This window comes from Eumetopias jubatus, unplaced genomic scaffold, assembly GCF_037043125.1.
Source record: "Eumetopias jubatus isolate StellerSeaLion01/CBP00866 unplaced genomic scaffold, mEumJub1_p1.0 scaffold_13, whole genome shotgun sequence".
Taxonomy (NCBI): domain Eukaryota; kingdom Metazoa; phylum Chordata; class Mammalia; order Carnivora; family Otariidae; genus Eumetopias; species Eumetopias jubatus.
In genome coordinates this window covers 112,911,153-112,929,382 of record NW_028274819.1, presented here as the reverse complement: position 1 = coordinate 112,929,382, position 18,230 = coordinate 112,911,153, and positions in this window count along the sequence as shown.

Sequence of the window (18,230 nt, the reverse complement as noted above, 5' to 3'; positions counted from 1 at the left end):
AAGCCACCTAAATGTCTGAAAATGGGGAGGTGGTTATAGAAGTTATAGCAACTCAATATAACATAATTTAGTCATTAGAAATAAAATAGCAATGTATAAGATATTAAAAGAACAATTTTAACCAAAAGAGCAAGCTACAGAATTGGACAAATTTGGTGCTATGTTTGCTAAAGAAAAGCACAAACATGTAGGCAGAAAAATTGGAAGGAAACCAACAGAGCTTAAAATAGTGGTGTTAAGGTGGGAAGAGTTTACACTTAACCATTTTTGTGAATTTTCCGTTAATGCCACCACACATTTTTAAAAAGAGTAAGTGGAATTTCAAACGACTCTATCGATGTGCCTTGAAGTTTAGTTTGCATTTGAGGAAACAGAAGACCCATATGATCGACTCCGTGGCGTGTTTTGCTTATTCATTTGTTTGTCTGTCCTTCCTCTGTACCCTCAGTCAAAAACTCCTGCATTTGTTCTCTATGCCGGTACCGGGCTTAGTGCTGGAGGCACAAGAGGTAAACAGAAACTTGTTCCTGCCTGCCAGGGTCTTAGAGCCTCCAGGGAGAGACTGGGGTGTAAGCTCAAAGTATCCTACAGTGTAATTAGTGGAATAATAGGGGTCTTGAAAGGTTCAAATGAGAGAAGAGGGAAAGTGTTTGTGCCTGGGCTGCTGAGAACGGGAGAGGGGAAACAAGGGGTCAGGGTGGGCTTTCCACAGGGAAGTCCCCACTACAGACCCCCCGCGGGGAGGGCCAGGGGAGCAGGAAGGACGGTGAGGGTGAGCGGGGAGGGAGGAAGTCCACACTGAGGGGGCCACAGGATGAGATGTCAAGGAGCACCTACTCCAGGAAATCGAAGGCATTTTCATGCGCAAGGTGATTTGGGGGCAGCAGCAGGAGAAGGGGCAGAAAAGGTGGGCAGAGACCTATCCGTTGGAGGACACCTCCCACCCACAGTTCTGATGATGAGAACAGAAGGCACAGGCCAGGGGTCTGACCCACGCTGAAGATCTGAGGGGCAGAACTGAGATGAGCTCCAGGGCTCAGAGCTAGACTGTGGCGGGCAAGACACTGACGGCAGATGGTGAGAAGAGAGGCTCCCAACGAGTCTGCAGCAGCCACGGGGGCAGCCACAGGGGCGGCAGAGGTTTCGGAGGGCTTGCTGAGGTTATTAGAAGGGCCGGGAGAGGGGTGCACTGGGCAACAGCACTGTGGGGCTAAGGCTTCTGGACGCTAGCGGTGGGTGACAGGAAACCACTGGAGGGCTTCCTGGGCCAGAACGGCAGGACTGCGTCTGCACTGACAGCAGGATGGAGGCGAATGGGGGTGGAGGTGAGGGGGTCACCGAGGAGGGGTGTGGGAGGCCCGGCCAGGGGGCCGACGGTATGTGTACCTTAGATCAAGACCCGTGAAAGACAAGCGTGTCCGTGCAGTTAGCATTTGGTGTGTTGGCGTAAATCCCAGGCTGTGATATCACGATCAGCGACATGAGTGTTTGAGGTTGAGCGGGAAACGAGTTTCCAGCAGCCCGCGGAGAGGCCAGGTGTCAGGAGTCCGTCAGAGCACATGCCACCTGCCCAGGGCGCCGGCGAGACAGTTCGCTCCGTCAGAGGCGTTTCATGTCCCTGCAGGGGCATGGCTGCCCGCTTCCTTCGGACCCCCCCCAGTCCTCCCTCTAGAGTTCTGTCTACACGTAAACATCCAACCATTTGGAAGGACCGCCCCCATGACCTCCCCCGCTTTGATTTTCATTTACATAGGTCCAAAAACGTTTGCCGAGCATCCTCCGGGCGTGCCAGGCCCTGTGGCAGGTGCAGGGGAAAGAAGTGGGAGCAGAGATTTGAATGCGCTGAAAACTCGAGTCCCATTAGCATTTAGGGGGAAGGATGTTCCGGGCAGAGGGAACCGTGGTTGGGGTAGAGCCTGGTGCATCTGGGGAAGAGCCAGGAGCGGGGCAGAAGCTGGAGCAGAGTGCGGGGACCGTGGTACGAGGGGGTCTGCCTGGCCCTGGAGTCCTGTGCTGGACTCTCCGCAGGATGGGACACCCTGCGGGGTTTCCGAGCAGATGTCACAGGATCTAACATATGCCTGACGGGGTGGAGCTCTGGCTCCAGTTGGGAGCAGGGACACCTGGTCGGAAACGTGATGTGATGTTGAATGTATGCAGAACAAGTCATCTTAAATTGGGAAAATTAAATAATGAATTTCCCTGTTTTCTGAATTTCTAAGTATCTCAAAGGTCGTCTCAATCTGCATAGTGGAAACAAGAAAATGATGAGCACATTGGTATAGAGAGACCTACCTTCCCCGTGCTCGCTGCCGTGGCCTCACCCAGCATTTCAGCCGTGTTAGACGTATCATACCCACGTCCCTGGGCTCCTTCTGAGTCTCCCTAATCGGATTCCTTCTCCTTATCCACCCTTGAAACGTTAGTTCTCATGTTAGGGTGCATCTTTAATCATCTCATCTGAGTGTTCACTCCCACATGTTCTCAGCTTCTGTGCGTTGTCTCCGGGTCACCTCATCCCAGGAAACAGGCTCCCAATTTCCCGGCCACCTTGAACCGGTGCAGGAAGGGGCCCAGTGGGGACCCCAGTGAAATAATGAGACCGTTTTCCAGGATTACTGAATTCAGGATTAGAGACTGAGCTCTTTCTGGGAATGGAGATGGGAGGTTCTGGGGTCACTTGCGGCCACGTCCCCCACAGGGTGGAAATGCCAAGTGGTGTAGGAGAGAATGAAGCAGAGGAGGGCACCCATGCACGTGTGTGTGTGTGTGTGTGTGTGTGTGTGTGAGAGAGAGAGAGAGAGAGAGAGAGAGAGAGAGAGAGAGAGACTGAAACCTATAGGGCTGGTGTGTGGCCAGTGCGCCCGGGAGGCGGGTGATGGCTGGTTCGTCAGCACCAGGATGTGATGGTAGGTACGTATTTATCGTGTCACTCATGCCAACATCTACCCAAATCAGGAATTTACCCTGGATTCTGCTGGAAACACCTCTGTGTTTCCTTGTTTTTTTTCACTTTTGAAAATTCCTTACTTACATTTTTCCTATCTTTTTTCATTTTGAGATCATCTCAGGCTTACAGAAAAGTGGCAAGAATGGTACAAAGAATTTAGCTGCACGCTTCCCCCAGATTCTTCAAACGTAAGCATATTATATACCCTCAGCGGAAATGTCACCTTCAGGAAACCAGCTCTAATACGAAACTGTCCTGTAATCCGGTGGTTGTCATCGTGCTTTCCCGGGGGCAGTGGTCCTCAAGAGCCTTTCAGGGAGTCCGCGGGTCCATCTCCACCTACATTAATGCTAACCATTGCTTCCTTCTTGACTTTCGTCCTGTCACGAGAGAAAAGTGTAGGAAAGGCCACAACAGATGTGACGTGCACAAGCAGATCTGAGAGACCCGTTTCCTTCTATAAAGCCAGACGTTGAAGAGATCCTCGAAAATGTCAAACATGGCCAGTCTTCTATTGTTTTTTTAGAAAATAGTTATTTTTCATAAAACATGTTACATTAATATGTCATGCTGCGTTATTATTTTTAAATTAATTACTAAATCCTTTTCCAGCTTTTATTTCTAATATGCTTGATGTTTTGATGTGAGCCGCATAAGCAAGGGCTCTTTGGGGTCCTCAGTATTTTTCAACAAAGTAAACGGGGTTGTGGGACCAGAAGTTGGAGCACCACGATCTCCCAGTTGCCCCTGATGTCCCCTGATGTCCGTTCCCGGCGGGGCCCATCCAGGACGGTGCGCTGCCTGTGGTCCCCAGGTCCCCTATTCCCCTCGAGCCCAGGAGCCCTTGCTCGGTCTGTCTCTCATGGCCTCGAGACTGTGGAGAAGTGCTGGCTGGTGGTTTTACAGGCTGTCCCTCAACATGGGATTTTGTTGCCGCTTGCTCCTACACCTAGAGTCAGAGTAAGTGGGACCAGGTGACAGGACCATAGCAGCAGCAACACATCCTTCAGCTTGCAGTCGGATGAGCAGAGCCCCTCCTTCTGCTCCGGAGGCTGTCCGTGCATTGGAACACAGTTCAGCTGAGAAAGAGCAGGGCAAGGAAGACAAAGGGAGCTGGGTCCTACGGTGGCAGAGGGAGGCCAGAGTGGGACTCAGCGAAACTCACACTGTGGCCTGAATTTAAAATCAATTTGACAATAATGACTTAACTCGATTCCGGCCCTTTCACTTTATTGCTCCTCGGGGCCCATTATGACGCTTAATGCTTCTGCTCCAAGAATAGAAAAAATTAGATATTGAAATTCTGCAAATGCCGTTGTTTGAAAATCTCCGGGGAGAGGATTCTAGAGAATTGAGGAGTCACTGAATATGAAGATTTGTACTTTTAGATGAGGAAAGTGGTGGACAAAGTGCAATGTGCCTAGCAGTGATTGCAAAGAAGTGGGAACAAATAAAGCCTCGCGGCCCCAAACCACACCGCTGTAGGGATTCACAAGCACAAATCTTCCCGTCCAGTGTCCACAGCAATAACTGATGTATGTTGCATTCATCCAGCTACTCAAATAATTTTATGTCAATCTCTATGACATCAGAGCCACAGATCTGTCCATTCTGTAACCCCAAAGTTCTTCTGTCAATGAGCGGTTTCTCAAGACCCAGAGCATGGTTAAATAAAATCTCATTTTTGTTTTAGAAGCCCTTTCCCTAACAATTTGGGGCAGATTCAAAGGAAACAATTCCCTAGTTACGATGCACTTACAATTAACCAGATTCTAAATGGGGGCAACATTCCATTTGGGGGAAGGAATTGTTCTGTTTGAGACACAGGTGATGTTTTTGTAAGAAAACGGTAGTCCCGGCAAGCTCTTTTTAGAGCACCTACTTTTTGGACATGTCTCTTTCTGCATAGTGATGGCAAGTTTCAGTTAACTAAGTTATTGATTTCTCGGACTATTTAGATATGTATACAAGGTAAGGAAGCACCATGGCTGTGTGGTCTCGGGCAAGTTAGCCTTCCTTTTTTTTTTTTAAGATTTTATTTATTTATTTGAGCGAGAGTGAGAGGGAGAGAGAGCGAGAGAGAGAGAGAGAGAGAGAGCACAAGTGGGGTGAAGGGCAGAGGGAGAAGCAGACTCCCCGCTGAGCAGGGAGCCCGATGTGGGACTCGATCCCGGGACTCCAGGATCATGACCTGAGCCGAAGGCAGACGCCCAACCGACTGAGCCACCCAGGTGCCCACGTTAGCCTTCCTGAGCTTTAGTTTCTTCATTATGAAGTGAAGATATGGAGACCTACTACATCGAGTTATAGGAATTGAATGAGAGGGTGTGTGTAGATGGCTTGGCACCATGCCTGGAACATAGAAAGTGCGGGGTAGTGTTTGTTGTTATGATATGGCATTACATATATTATATATTACATATCACCTGCCTTTATGTATTATGTTCATATACAACCTACAATTATAATTTAATATCATAGATAATAATTACTATAATCGTAAGATATAATTTATCTGCCAAACCCTCCCAATTTCACTCCCTTTTGACTTGGATCCCTTCAAGTGTGCTTAGAGCGGCTAACACATGCGTACAGTGTAATGAGTGGTTATAAGAATATTCTGTTTTTCATCTCTTTTTCCTTCCCAACCTTCTAAACGTATCCTAAATTTATCTTCCCTTCCTCCACCCACCCACTGCACAGTTAAGAAGCATTCTCTTTGAGGACAAGGGGCTATTTTTTTCTTCTCCCTTGGTCATCTCTACTGTCCCCGGAGCACTGCTTATGAGGTTTCTGCCAGCAAAGGATGAGAGAAGTGCTGATGGAAGTTGACAAATGTCCCAGTTGCTCATGCACTTGACAAAGGGCCACCGGCTTGGCGCCAGCGATGTGGTGGGAAACAGGAGCCCCAGCAGGTCAGTGGCTGGTCCGAGAGACAGTCATACAAAAGGGCAATCCTAAAACAGGACTCAAGGGCAGACATGGGTGGTGATGATCGTGGGGTTACTGCAGAGGTCAGGGAGGCCTTGCTACGTGTTGGGATGGGCAGCAGTGAACCAGCCGGAGGAGAGGACAGTGTGAGGTGGTCTGGTTTGTGCAAGAACATGACAAGCCAGAGTTCCCGAGGTCTGAAAGGGCAAGCAGCATGTGGCAGGACGCAGGCAGATGGGGCCGGCGGGCAGATCACGGGCAGACTTGTTCACCCCACCCGGCGCTTGAATTTTATCTTGGAGGTGAGGGGTAAACACTGAGGGGTTTGGACCCGGCCAACACTTTCAACTTTAACTGCTTTACTTTTCCTGTTTGTATGCACCCTCTTCTTTTGTTTCTAGGATCAAGAATAGAACCTCAGCTCTGGTTGAAATTGGAGCCCACGGGAGGGGAAGGAAGCGGCTGTGTGTGCTCCTCACCTCCCACCTCCAGGTCTGAGTGTAGAGCGCTCCGTGGTCCTGCCTCCAGCACCACTCTGCACGCACATGCCCCAGGCTGGGAAAGGGGCAGATTGCCTTTTAGGGCTTCTTTCTCTTCCGTTGATGTTCGTCTTCACCTGATTTCATCCGAATGAAACAGTGCTGGTGGCAGTGAGCTGAGCCTCCTTATGGGGCTCTTTCTGGGGTATTTTGTGTCCTCTAACCCCGCTTGACCTCTTTAATAGTGAGGCCACACTTTGGCTTCCCCTGCAAAATAAACCCGACTACCAGGCAGGTAGCCTTTATGGAGTGATGCTCCAACTTTGGGTTCAGAGTCTCCTTCTTCCTCTCGAGAGGCGTCATTGTCTACCGTCATAGTTTTGTTGCTTCTCTCCTCAAGCCTGGGACTATAGTCGTCATGTTTTGATGAGAAGGATGACAGGATATAACAGCACCCAGAAGATAAGGCTTACGATTTGCGACGGACGTATTTTTTTCCACGTCTTAAATAAATGTTTCCTAGTAGGCAGCATTTCCACATAACCGTATTTCGGTATGTACCTCCTTTAATTTGGGTTATTTATCCTATTTCTGTCCCCCAAAGTAGATTGTGAGTTCACTAAAAGCAGAAACCACATTTCACTCACTTTCGATTTCTCATCCCCATAAGATCGATACAAACCGCAGAGAACGGTTTAGCCAATATTCGTTCTATCCAATTACAGCAACAGCGAGAATATTGCCTGGGAACCAGAATCATGTTCTCAATTCAGAAATAGTTACTTCCCTCCCCCCCCAAGAGAACCCAGGGTCTTTTTTAAAATGCTGATTTGCAGTCTGAAGCAGCTTAGGTGAAAAATACAAGAAGAAGCAGAAGAGACGAAGCAGCACTTTTGGTTGTTGTAATTAAACCTAGCGCTTGTTTTTATTACAGCTCTCCAGGTGTAATCATGCTCTTGAGTCCACGCAATGTCATAGAATCACAGGACTGAGAAGGTCTCAAAAGGGCTCTACGGAGACAGGAGTTTGAACTTCTGCAAAACAATTGCTGACCCTATAGTTTTCTTTTAAAACATCCGGGAAAGGAAGCACACATAGAGGTCCAGTTTTTTTTTTTTTTTTTGAATAAGTAATATTTTTTCTTTTTTAAAGACTGAAGTGTAACTAATGTGCAATGTTATATTAGTTTCAGTTGTACGACATAGTGATTTGACAATCCTGTGAGTTGCTCAGTGCTCACCACAATGAGTGCAGTCACCGTCTGTCACCAAACAACATTGTTACAATATTATTGACGATATGCCGATTAAGAGGTATAAATTTCCAGGTATGAAGTCGTGAGTAAATAAGATTTTATTTGTCTTTTTTGGTTAAGGTTTAACCATCTGATACTTCCATTCTCCTCGGTTCTTCCTTTCCTTGCTGCTTCTAGGGGTGCTCTGAAACCCTCTCTTTCTTTTTTTGAAGGGAACTTGAAATCTCCCACTTCTCTACAATACAGAACAACTTCACCATCAGTCCTTGTTTCCTGAGCATGTGCCTACAGGATGGGGGCTGTTCTCGGCTTTGGTTAAGACGTTGATTCCAGGACAAAAGCAGCGCATTCCCTAACGGGGACTTGGGGGACTGAGATTTTTCTTCATCTCATTACTTTTTCATGTAGTCCTCTAAATAGATGAATGTGTTCCTTCACTCTTTCAACATACTGCTTTCTTTCCAGAAATAGGGCACAACCCTGTTTCCTCTTTCTTTGGTCCCCTGCTCGGGTCCACACCCGTCATCTGGATGCAGACCCAGAGCTGATGACAGGGTACTAAAAAAGGCCAGACCACTCCAGACTGTAGCGTTCACGGGTGGTTAGAAGTGCTGGTGACTCAGTTCCTGGGACCCGCCAAATACCACCATTTGCAACGCAAACTCTGCTTTATCATTATTGTTTTTAAGTCTTCGTTTTTTCCCACCAGATTTCTAGGTTTTCCTGCTTACTCATTTTGTCCTATTCTCAGACTTAGTAGAGGGGGGCTGTTCCTTTTTCTCTACTCTTCAAGGCCAAAGGATTCTGAAGGTCAACACAGTGTGTGTGCTGGTTGTCCGACTGATTTTCTTTGGTCACATCAAGGTATATAGATTGTACCAACTCTCAGCATTTCGTTGTGGACTTCCTGGCCTGCGGTCTTGAGTACGGCTTTTGATAAATGTGGTGGTACGAGTACCAGTCACAGTGCTAAGGGAGTGGAATGGGAGGGGAAACTTTAGTGGTGGGAGTCAGGAAGACTTCCTGGAGGAGGGGGCTATCTGGTGCCCTAAATCTTGCCAAGGAGAAGGTCACATAAAGAGGACAGGGTTGTAGAGGGAGGGGGTTCCAGGAAAACAGAACAGCAGGCGCAAAGGCCTGAAGGTGGGAGAGAACATGGCCGTGTTCAGGCAAACTCGCCGAAGTTCAGCCTGGCTTACTCATCAGACACAAGGCTGGGTAGGTGAGGGATGAAGACGAAGCAGGGTACACACTTGGTCATGCTGGGCCTTGCAAGTCATGTTAAGAAGGTGAGAGTGATGGAGAACTACCTAAAGGTCTTAAGATAGGAAATGGCATGGTTAATTGTATGTTAGAGGACTTACTCTTGATGTGAAAAACTAGAGGCAGTGGGGCTCCAGTAGCTGGGGTGCAGTAAGCCCTAGAGAAGTCGGCGACCTGAACTGAGGAGGAAAAATATTAGAGGAATTTGAAAAATGTAAATTACGTAAAATGGACAAATCGGACCTAGTACGCTGCCACTCCCATCATATTTGTAATTAAAATTATGCAACAAGACTTGACCCCAACCAGTGGAATTGGGGACTATAGCCAGCTTTTGGGGAAGCCACAGTGAGGAGTAGGAATTCTGCTGTTTCTTTGATTGACAGTTTGCTTCTATTTGGCCTAGAAGTAGAGTGACCAGCTTTCTGGGGCATGAGATCCCTGCTTTTCATGTATTGTGGGATTGGACGAGCATCCTGCAGGAGATAAAGTGCCGGCCCAGATAATTCCCTGTCTCAGCACTGATCAGAACACACCTGAACCATTGTGACTCGTTCTAGAGTCCACATTTTAAAATGATCATAAATGGAACCTCCACAGGGAGGAATCGGAAAGTAAGAGGCACTCAAAACACATCATACAAAGAAGAGGTCAAGAAAGTTAACTTATTAAGAAGAGAAGATGCAGGGGGTGACACATAACAGTCCTCTTTAGATACCTGCGGTGTTTTTAAATGTGAACTGTGTGGCTTCAGAGGGCTGACTTGGGGGTCAATGGAGGGACAGAAGTTCCCAGGGGATAGAGAATAGTTCACCCTGAGCTCCAAGTCTGGACCTGGCTATGATATGGAGGCTGTGTGCACCCTGCCAATGTGGGTATTCAACAGACCAGGCTAGGACCTCAAGAGTCTCTTGGCTCATGACTGCATCATTCCACTCCATCTCCATGGTCACACTGACTTCTCCTGTCTGTGTCAAATGGTTCTCTGCCTCTCTTATAAGGATAATTGCGAGTGGATTTAGTGTTTGCACTAATAATACAGGATAATGTCTCAAAATCCTTAATTTAGTTTTATCCGCAAAGACTCTTTTTCTAAGTAAGATAACATTTGTAGGCTTCAAGGATTAGCATGTGGAGCTATCTCTGGGAACCGTTCAGCCTACCGCAAGCTTCAGGGTCATTTGCAGAAGTAAGGAACCACCAGTATTTTCTTTTATTATGTATCCTAGACAGCTGAACTCATGGTCTTCTTTCCCTTCTTCTCCTCCTTCACCACTTTATATTTGTTATGGTTATCTTTATAAAGTTATCTATAGATTAAAGGATATTGAATGGAAAATGGGATCACAACGTAACCAGAGGAGAATGGTCATCACTCAGAGATCCTGACCTTGAAATGAGAGCAACAAATAATAGTAATACTTTGTGTTGACTATTTTTTTTTAATGTTGGGACAAAGGGTGAGCGTGTTTTCAGTTGGATTAGGGAAGGTGAGTTCCATTATCTTATAAGAGCATTTGCTTTAGAAGTGTAGTATAGAAGGGTGGATATTGGTGTAGAGCAGATAAAGGAGTGGCCTTCTTTGGACTTTTTCGCCTTTTGTGACTGCCTGGTATCTGAATTATTATCGTATGTTTAGGAGATTCCCTACTTATGAGGCCAGATTAGCCTCCAGTGTTGAAACTGAAAATGCCAGGCATTTGCTTGCATGGTCAGTTTCTCCATACTATGACAGGAGGACTCAGGTGCTGCCCATTCACTCTGGGGCGTCTGACAGTTGTGGCTGCAGCTGCTTCCAGCTACCGGGGGTAGATTGGAAGAGATTCTAGTGACAGCATCAGCATCCAGTGGGGGTGTCCTTGGCAGCGCAAACTGTGGTGACTGTGTCCAGTTATGGTGATGTAGCACATTTATGGAACAAGTTCTATGGGATATTTGGGTTTCTTGGCTATTGTAGCCTTCAAGTCATGTATTCCATAATCTACCCCACATGTTCTAACTACATCCCCTTTCAGTTCAATTAGCCAGAGTTTGCCTCTTATGCTTGCAACTAAATACCCTGACTGATTCAAACAAATTGGTTAATTTTATTAAAAATACAATAAATAAAGTGAAGGATATTGTCCAGAAAATAGGATAAAAATATAAAGAGGTAAAAAATGTAAAGGGAAAAAATAAGAAAATTGGAGATCAAACCAGAAGAATGAACATCTAACCAAAAAGAATTCCAGAAAGAGAAAAGTGAGAAAACAGAGAGGAAGAAATTATCAGAGAAATAATAAAGGAAAATTTCTCTCTTTTGAAGGCAGAGAGTTTCTAGACCAAAAGGGTCCACTAGTTACCCAGATACAACAAGTGTAAAAAGGCCCACATCAAGACATGTTACTTTGAGATTTAGAAAAACAGATAAAGATAGAAAAAACAGATTACAATCAAAGGATTGGAATTCAAATGGCTAGATTACTGGACTCTAGAAGATGGTGGAGAAATGTCTTCAAAATTCTAAGGGAAAATTAGTTTAGGTTTTTATACCAGACCAATCTATCAGTCAAGCTACGTAATAAGAAGTCAAAAAATCAATTTTCTGTGTATCCTGTCTCGGGAAGTTACTGGAGAATATGGTTCAGTGAATTGATAGAATAAAGAAAGAGAAAGACATGGTGTTTGGGATTCAGAGGAGAGAATGCGGAAGAGAAATGAAGGGGAGTTTTAGGAGAAATAGCTGAGCATCAAGGCTAGAGACCTACTGGGTCAGGATGGACAGCTTCATCCTCAGGGAGGAAAAATAGAGCTGAATTAAATGGTTGGATAGTATTTGACTTGCATAATTATCAATAGGCACGCATTGGATCAGTTAAAGCATTTGAAAAAACTTAGAATGAGTACATAGAAAACTAAGCAATGAAAAATAAAGCAATAACTAACTTTTAGGAAAAATCTTTTTAGGAACAAAAGTTGTATGTCACTGGAAACTTACTCAGAGCAAACTATTTTGACTTGGAAGTAGACAATATTTACATAATCAAAACTCTAAACTGTTGATTTAATAAAAAACTGTGATATGAGTAAAGAGGGAGTATAAAGAAGGGGTGGAGATTGCACACTTGGAGAAACTTGAAAAGGTTGGGATATCGTGGGTTTCTCATGCAGCAAATACACCTTACAAGTCTGATGTTTATGATTGCTGTTTTCTGTTCACGAAACTTTGTGCAAAATTAAGTGGTGCCACTGCAGATCAGGAGCCGGGGTGCAGGCAGGGTGCCATTCCATTAAGTGCTGTGGCGGGTTTGAGGTCTAACATACTCCTTTAGACGATCGGGGCCTGCAGTGCCAGGCATGAAGGCTGCAATTCTTTTCCCTTCTGTACTGTTGGAAGACAGAACTGATTCCTCACAACACTCTCTCTTTCTGAGTCTGGACATGGCTTCAGGACTCTTTTCATAAGGCAGCATGCCAGACAGCAGCTCCTCACTGAACGGAGTTGTTCCTCCAGGTGAAATCTGTTTGCCTTCCTTAGTCAGTGAAGACCTTATTAAATGTAATCCTTAGTTCTCCACATTAGCATTCCAGTAAGGTTTGGCTTCTCCCCACTCTCAGATAACTGTATAGATTACAACATACTTTCACACATATTGTTTTATTTACTAGCGTAACAGCCCTCTGAGCTATCATGTATTAAGTATTTATTACATTCCAGGCATTATAAAATAGAATAACTTCAGTTCCTCTAGGGGAGCATTGCTACGCCCATTTTACTGATAGGAAAACAGGCTTAGAGACGTGGTTTGCAGAAGCTTACCAGTCGGTGAAGAGCAGAACCAGGAGTAGAGGGGAGCTTGGACTTCTTGCAGAGCAAGTTCTCAGTTTCCTTCCAACACTGTCGCTACCTCCAGGTTTCCAGTCATTAAATTCCAGTCCTTGAGCCAGATGTCTGGTGGAATGCTGTTGTTCAGTAGGACTTTTGCCCTCCCCATGGTTCTACCCTCTCTCTCTCTCTCTCTCTCTCTCTCTCTCTCTCTCGTGTGTGTGTGTGTGTGTGTGTGTGTGTGTGTGTGTGTGTGTGTGTGTGTAACACTTCTTTCAGGCCCTTGAAACCCTACAAGATCTTCTATTTGGCCAACCACAGAACTTAATAGTCTTGCAAGCACAATTATTTTTCTTAGGAGACCCAGTTGTCTTAGAAAGACCTGTACGTATATGACTGGGAAATACCCAACACCGCTCTGCACCTGTGCGGCCTTGCAGACAGCAGCTGAGTGGGGCTAACTAAAGGGTGCACAGGTGTCTAACCCTACATTAACAAAGTATCTGGGGCAATAAACGTGCAGACGTCCTTTCTTCAATGTTCTGGACTCCGTCTTTGCCATATTATATCTAAAGCATTTGGATCCTTACTGGAAAGGTATGTTTTCAAATGGAAACATGGTTATTATATATAATTTTCTGTCTCTCTCACCCCTAGGTCCTCCCTGTCAGACTGAGTTTTCCAGGTACTTCCTTCTGTTGAAATTGTAATTCTCTCTTTCTCTCGTTTTCTCTCTCGCTCTCTTTTTCTTATGCAACTAGAATCTATCACTAGATAACTGTTGGGGGTTTTTTTCTTTAAAAAATTTCTAAGACATGCACTTGAATATTAGAAGCAGTTATCATGAGGGCTGGGGGAGCTTATGTAGGACTGTTGTGCTTTTCCATTTGTGCTTCTATGTATTTTGTAATTAGGAAAAAAGTTACATAAAAATGTACTTTAGGGGCCCCTGGGTGGCTCAGTCAGTTAAGCGTCTGCCTTCAGCTCAGGTCATGATTCCAGGGTCCTGGGATCGAGCCCCGCATCGGGCTCCCTGCTCCACAGGGAGCCTGCTTCTCCCTCTCCCTCTGTTCCTCCACCCTGCTTGTGTGCTCTCTCAAATAAATAAATAAAACCTTTTAAAAATGTATTTTATTTCACACTGTGCTTGTTAAAATGGTGATGAACATCTCTGCAACAATATACAGATGCCAGGGTATGCCTGAATCTATGATATTTTTATGTTAAGCAAATACAGACATACAGTGAAATAGCCACATTCGGATGAATTTCTAAGCAAAACCAGGCATGTTTAGAGGTATTTGTATTTGCAAATATGATTTGTACTACACCTGTAACTACTTCTTTGTCAATAAGAATTATTTCCTTAGGGAACCTTGGAGGGAAACTCTGGGAAGCCATGGGTGTAAGGGAAGTGATCAGGCAATACCTAATAGAAATGTTCTAGAACATTTCGATATGGATAGGAGAAGATTGATGGCCCCTGAAATCCCTTTAAGTCTAAGGTTTCTAAATGCCTTTAAAAAGGCATGCAGCCCCCACCCCCCAAGAGAAGCAAAGAGGACCTTGTATTTCTAGTTTTGAGGTGATTCTCTCTCGAGGAAGATCATTTGTGTTAACTAGCACTTAACTTATGCAGCAACTTTCTTGAGTACAAGATCAGGTCATACACTAAATGATGCTTTTCAAGGGCAAAATACCCCTTCTCCAATTGCTACAAGAAGTTCGTCATGTTTCCTCATGTGTGCAGTCTTGCTAGATCAACTCTCTAGCTGATGTTTGGAGTTCAAACCTTCTATTTAAGCTGCAGATTCTGAGCTCAGATCTATCTGGTTTTATGGCCGTGACCACCTTCTCCTATCTCTAGAGCTCAGCAAAGCAGAAGAGGCAGTGTGGGAGGATCCCGCCCGTCCAGCCCCGGGCTCCACAGTCCTCTAGGACCACGGATGGGGCTCCACACAGAATCATCCTCACAGTGATTTATTATGGGGAAGCATACCGAGGAAAACCAGCAAAGGGCAAAGGTGGAAGGGGCCAAGTTGGGGGAAGCCAGGGCCCCATTTCCATTCCAAGGGTCCTTTTCCAGTAGAGTCACATAGACACGCTTGAATCTCCTCAGAACAATGTGTGAAGTGTTGTCCACCAGAGCAGCTCAGACGCGCCCCCTCTGCCTGCCTCTGTTAGGCAGGCGTGTTTCAAATTCCAGACTCCCAGAAGGAAAGCAGGTGTGCAGCATAAGCCATGTTATTGGTGCAAAACGTCTAAGCACAGTGAGCCTTTCTTATCGATTAATGGTGGGAACCCTTCCAAAATCTAAGTGTCTAGAAGCCAGCCAAAGGCCAGCCTTGCAAGCAGAACCTTTGAAGGGTAGCTATTCGGGCCTGTGATGTTCATTCTTTCCCGCACAGTGGTCCCTTAGATGTTTTCTGAAAAAGAGGTTCTAGCCTTGCTAGCAAAGGAAGACTTTTCTTTTGTAGTTTTTGGAGCGAGTTTAACTACTCTACAAACTTCCCTTTCTTTCTAAACCAGAAAGAGCAGGAGCAATTACAGCGGGGGAATCAGTAGGAGTTTTTTTTTTTTTCTTTAATCCTTCAAATGGGACTGAATAAGTAGAGGCTTGTCCACATGAGCCTCACGGCTCGGTAAGGGTAAATAGCCATGAAGGAGATCCCTTACCACAAGCCAGCGTCTGCCTTAAGTACGTGTTGGAGCAGGAAAATATCCACGTGTAAGGGCTCCAGCAAGCACTTAGAGGCTGGAGTACTGACAGGGCTAAGGGCTGATTTCAGGTTTAATACACAGTCATCACATTAAACAGTGTTTACTTGCCGGGATCCTATTGTGTCTGGCCGGGCCAGCTCCCTGATGTTCTTTCTCTCCTCACCTGGGTGCCCCGTCCGGCCCTCTGTCTCTAGCCCTTTGACCTGCCTTCCTCATGGCTGCCGGTCCCCCGTCTATGTCCTAGGCCCCCTCACCCCAGGAACAAGAAAGTTGCCTTGTTTCTTTCCTGTTTGCTTATTAGGGTCTCTTGGAGAACCTGGTTGTACTGGTTGTCCAGTAAGGGAATGGCGGTGTGGGGGTTGAACTAGACGAATGGCCCCGTCCCCAGCCTCCTGGGCGCTTGGCCGAGAGCATTAGGGCCTTTTTCCTTGCGTCTGCCTCAGCAGCGCTCCCAACAGCCCTCGCAATCCCTCAAGTTTGGCATAAAAATGGAAGCCTCCTTCTTCCTGGGATCAACAGGCTTTAAATTCCCTTTAACTTATACAAAAAGGTATTGTGTCTTTTCCAACCACAACCGTACGAACCTAGAAACAAATCACAAGAAAAAAACCCTGAAAAAACAGAAACATGTGGAGGCTAAACAGCATGATACTAAACTACTGGGTCAATGAAGAAACCAAAGAAGGAAAGAAGAAATACATGGAGGTAAATGAAAATATAGCACGGATTATCTCGGGAACAAAGTTTTCATGTGCTTGACTTTCGCTTACGTTGACGGAGAGCTAAAGCCTACTAGTAGTTACGTTTCAGTTGTATGATGAACGCCCCCAGATGGCCTGTGTTCATTGAGCACCGTGAGAAGCGGAAGGCGCCAAATAAAAGAGGCGCCCCGTTCTTGTTCGGCAAAGAGAAGGCACGGCACGAGTAAACACACAGCTGAATTCCCGGGGAACGTGACCGTCACCTCAGGCACGGTGTTGTCTGTATGTGTGAATAGAATGTACACTGATCTTCACTGTGTGAGGTCTTGCTTGCCTTGCATCTCGGAAGTGACTTTTGTGTGTGTGACCAGAGTGACACCTGGGAACACCCTCAAAATCCTCAGCATGTGGGACTCTGTAATCCGCGAGTGGGGGCCTGCCTTTTTCCCTGTCTCCGGTCTGGACGTAAAGTGTTCTGTCCCTCGTTCCCGCAGCAGAACGCCCTGGGCTGCGTCTTCACCGTGATAAACGCCGCAGTACAGAGACAACTCTGCCTCCCTGGAGAATACCGCAGTCGAGGAAATTGCATTTTTCTGAGGAAGCTCGGTTTCCCTTGACAGGAGTGATGGGGTTGGAATCCAGTAACAGAATTCTGGAGTATTGACCAGACCTTATCACACGGTCCCGTGTTATTATAATTTGATTCTGATAGGAATACAGGTTATTAATTTGCTCAAATAATAATTCAAAGTGTTGACTTATAGAGCACATTTCTCTCGATATTCTCTCACCGTGAACTATTTTATTCTTCCTGTCTCGCGGAGGGAGAAGTTGTGCGGTGTGTGGCATTGGTCACATGGATGGATCACGGTGCGGCCACCAAGCTGGGGCACAGCCGGGAGCCTCGGGTTGAGGTCCCACACACGGAGTCCCTGAGACCCCACCTTCCCGGTCCTGGCTCGCTCCTCCCTCACCCCCGTTAGTCTTTGGGGTTTTTTTTTTTTTTGCTTTCTCAATTTTTTAATTGTGGCAAACATCTCCTACATGAAAGCTACCTTCTTAACAAACTAGAAGCACATTGTTAAACTGCACTCCCACAGCAGATCAACTACTTCATTGCTGAAGAATTCATACAAATAAAAACAGGCTGAGCATCAGGGCGCCATACTGTGTTGCCCAAGCACTGTGGGATGCTCAGTATTTTTAGAGGAAAGATGGACACACATTTAGGAATTATTTACTTTAATATGAATTGGGAGAATTAGCCAACACTTCGATCTCACTTGGGAAAGTAAAATGAAGTTTACATGTATGCTGTGATCATTTAAAGGACAGAGAGCCAAATTACAGAACGTTTAGTGAACAAGAGCACACCGGCAGCTTGCCCTGGCCTGCGCCTGGGGAACTGTGAGCCTGGAGGACAGGGACGGCCTTGGGCTCCAGCACATCATCCTGACCGGCGGGGTCGGGAACGATACTGAACCTCACGGGCCTTAACCCTCTTCCCGGTCGAGGCAGGACCACAGCGCCTCCTTCTAGTGCTGTAAGGGTTACATGTACTGTTTGTCATTTCCAGCAATGCAGCTGATACAGAGCAGACACCCAATAATACTTCAAGTCCATTGAATCTTTACTATGTGCCCAATATATATATTGACCTAATTCTCCAAAAATAGATTAAAAACCTTGTGGGAAAGGTGCCATTATTAGCATTCTTTGCCAATGGGCCAAATGAGGCACAAAGAGGGTCAAGTAATGCTTTCCCAACATGCACAGGCAGTAAGTGGAGGGAGGGAGATGTGAGCCAGGCAGTCTGCCAGCTCCAGAACCTTCCTGGTCCCTAACATTCTAACGTTGTAAGTACAGTCCACCATGGATAACATCTATCATTCAGGGGCCCTTCTCCAGGGGCACTAGGTGTCCTTGACCTGTGTTCACAGGGACACCCAGGGTCTCAGCCAGGCTGGGAGTGGGTGGGACACATAGACAAGTAATTAGGGGACATGCTGGTGACCTCGAATGACAGGGCAAGAGGCTGCGAATTTATTTGGTAGGTGATGGGGACCAATTATGGGCTTCAAAATGCTCCAGATTAATTTTTCAGTGCTGGGCATCAGAAAGACCC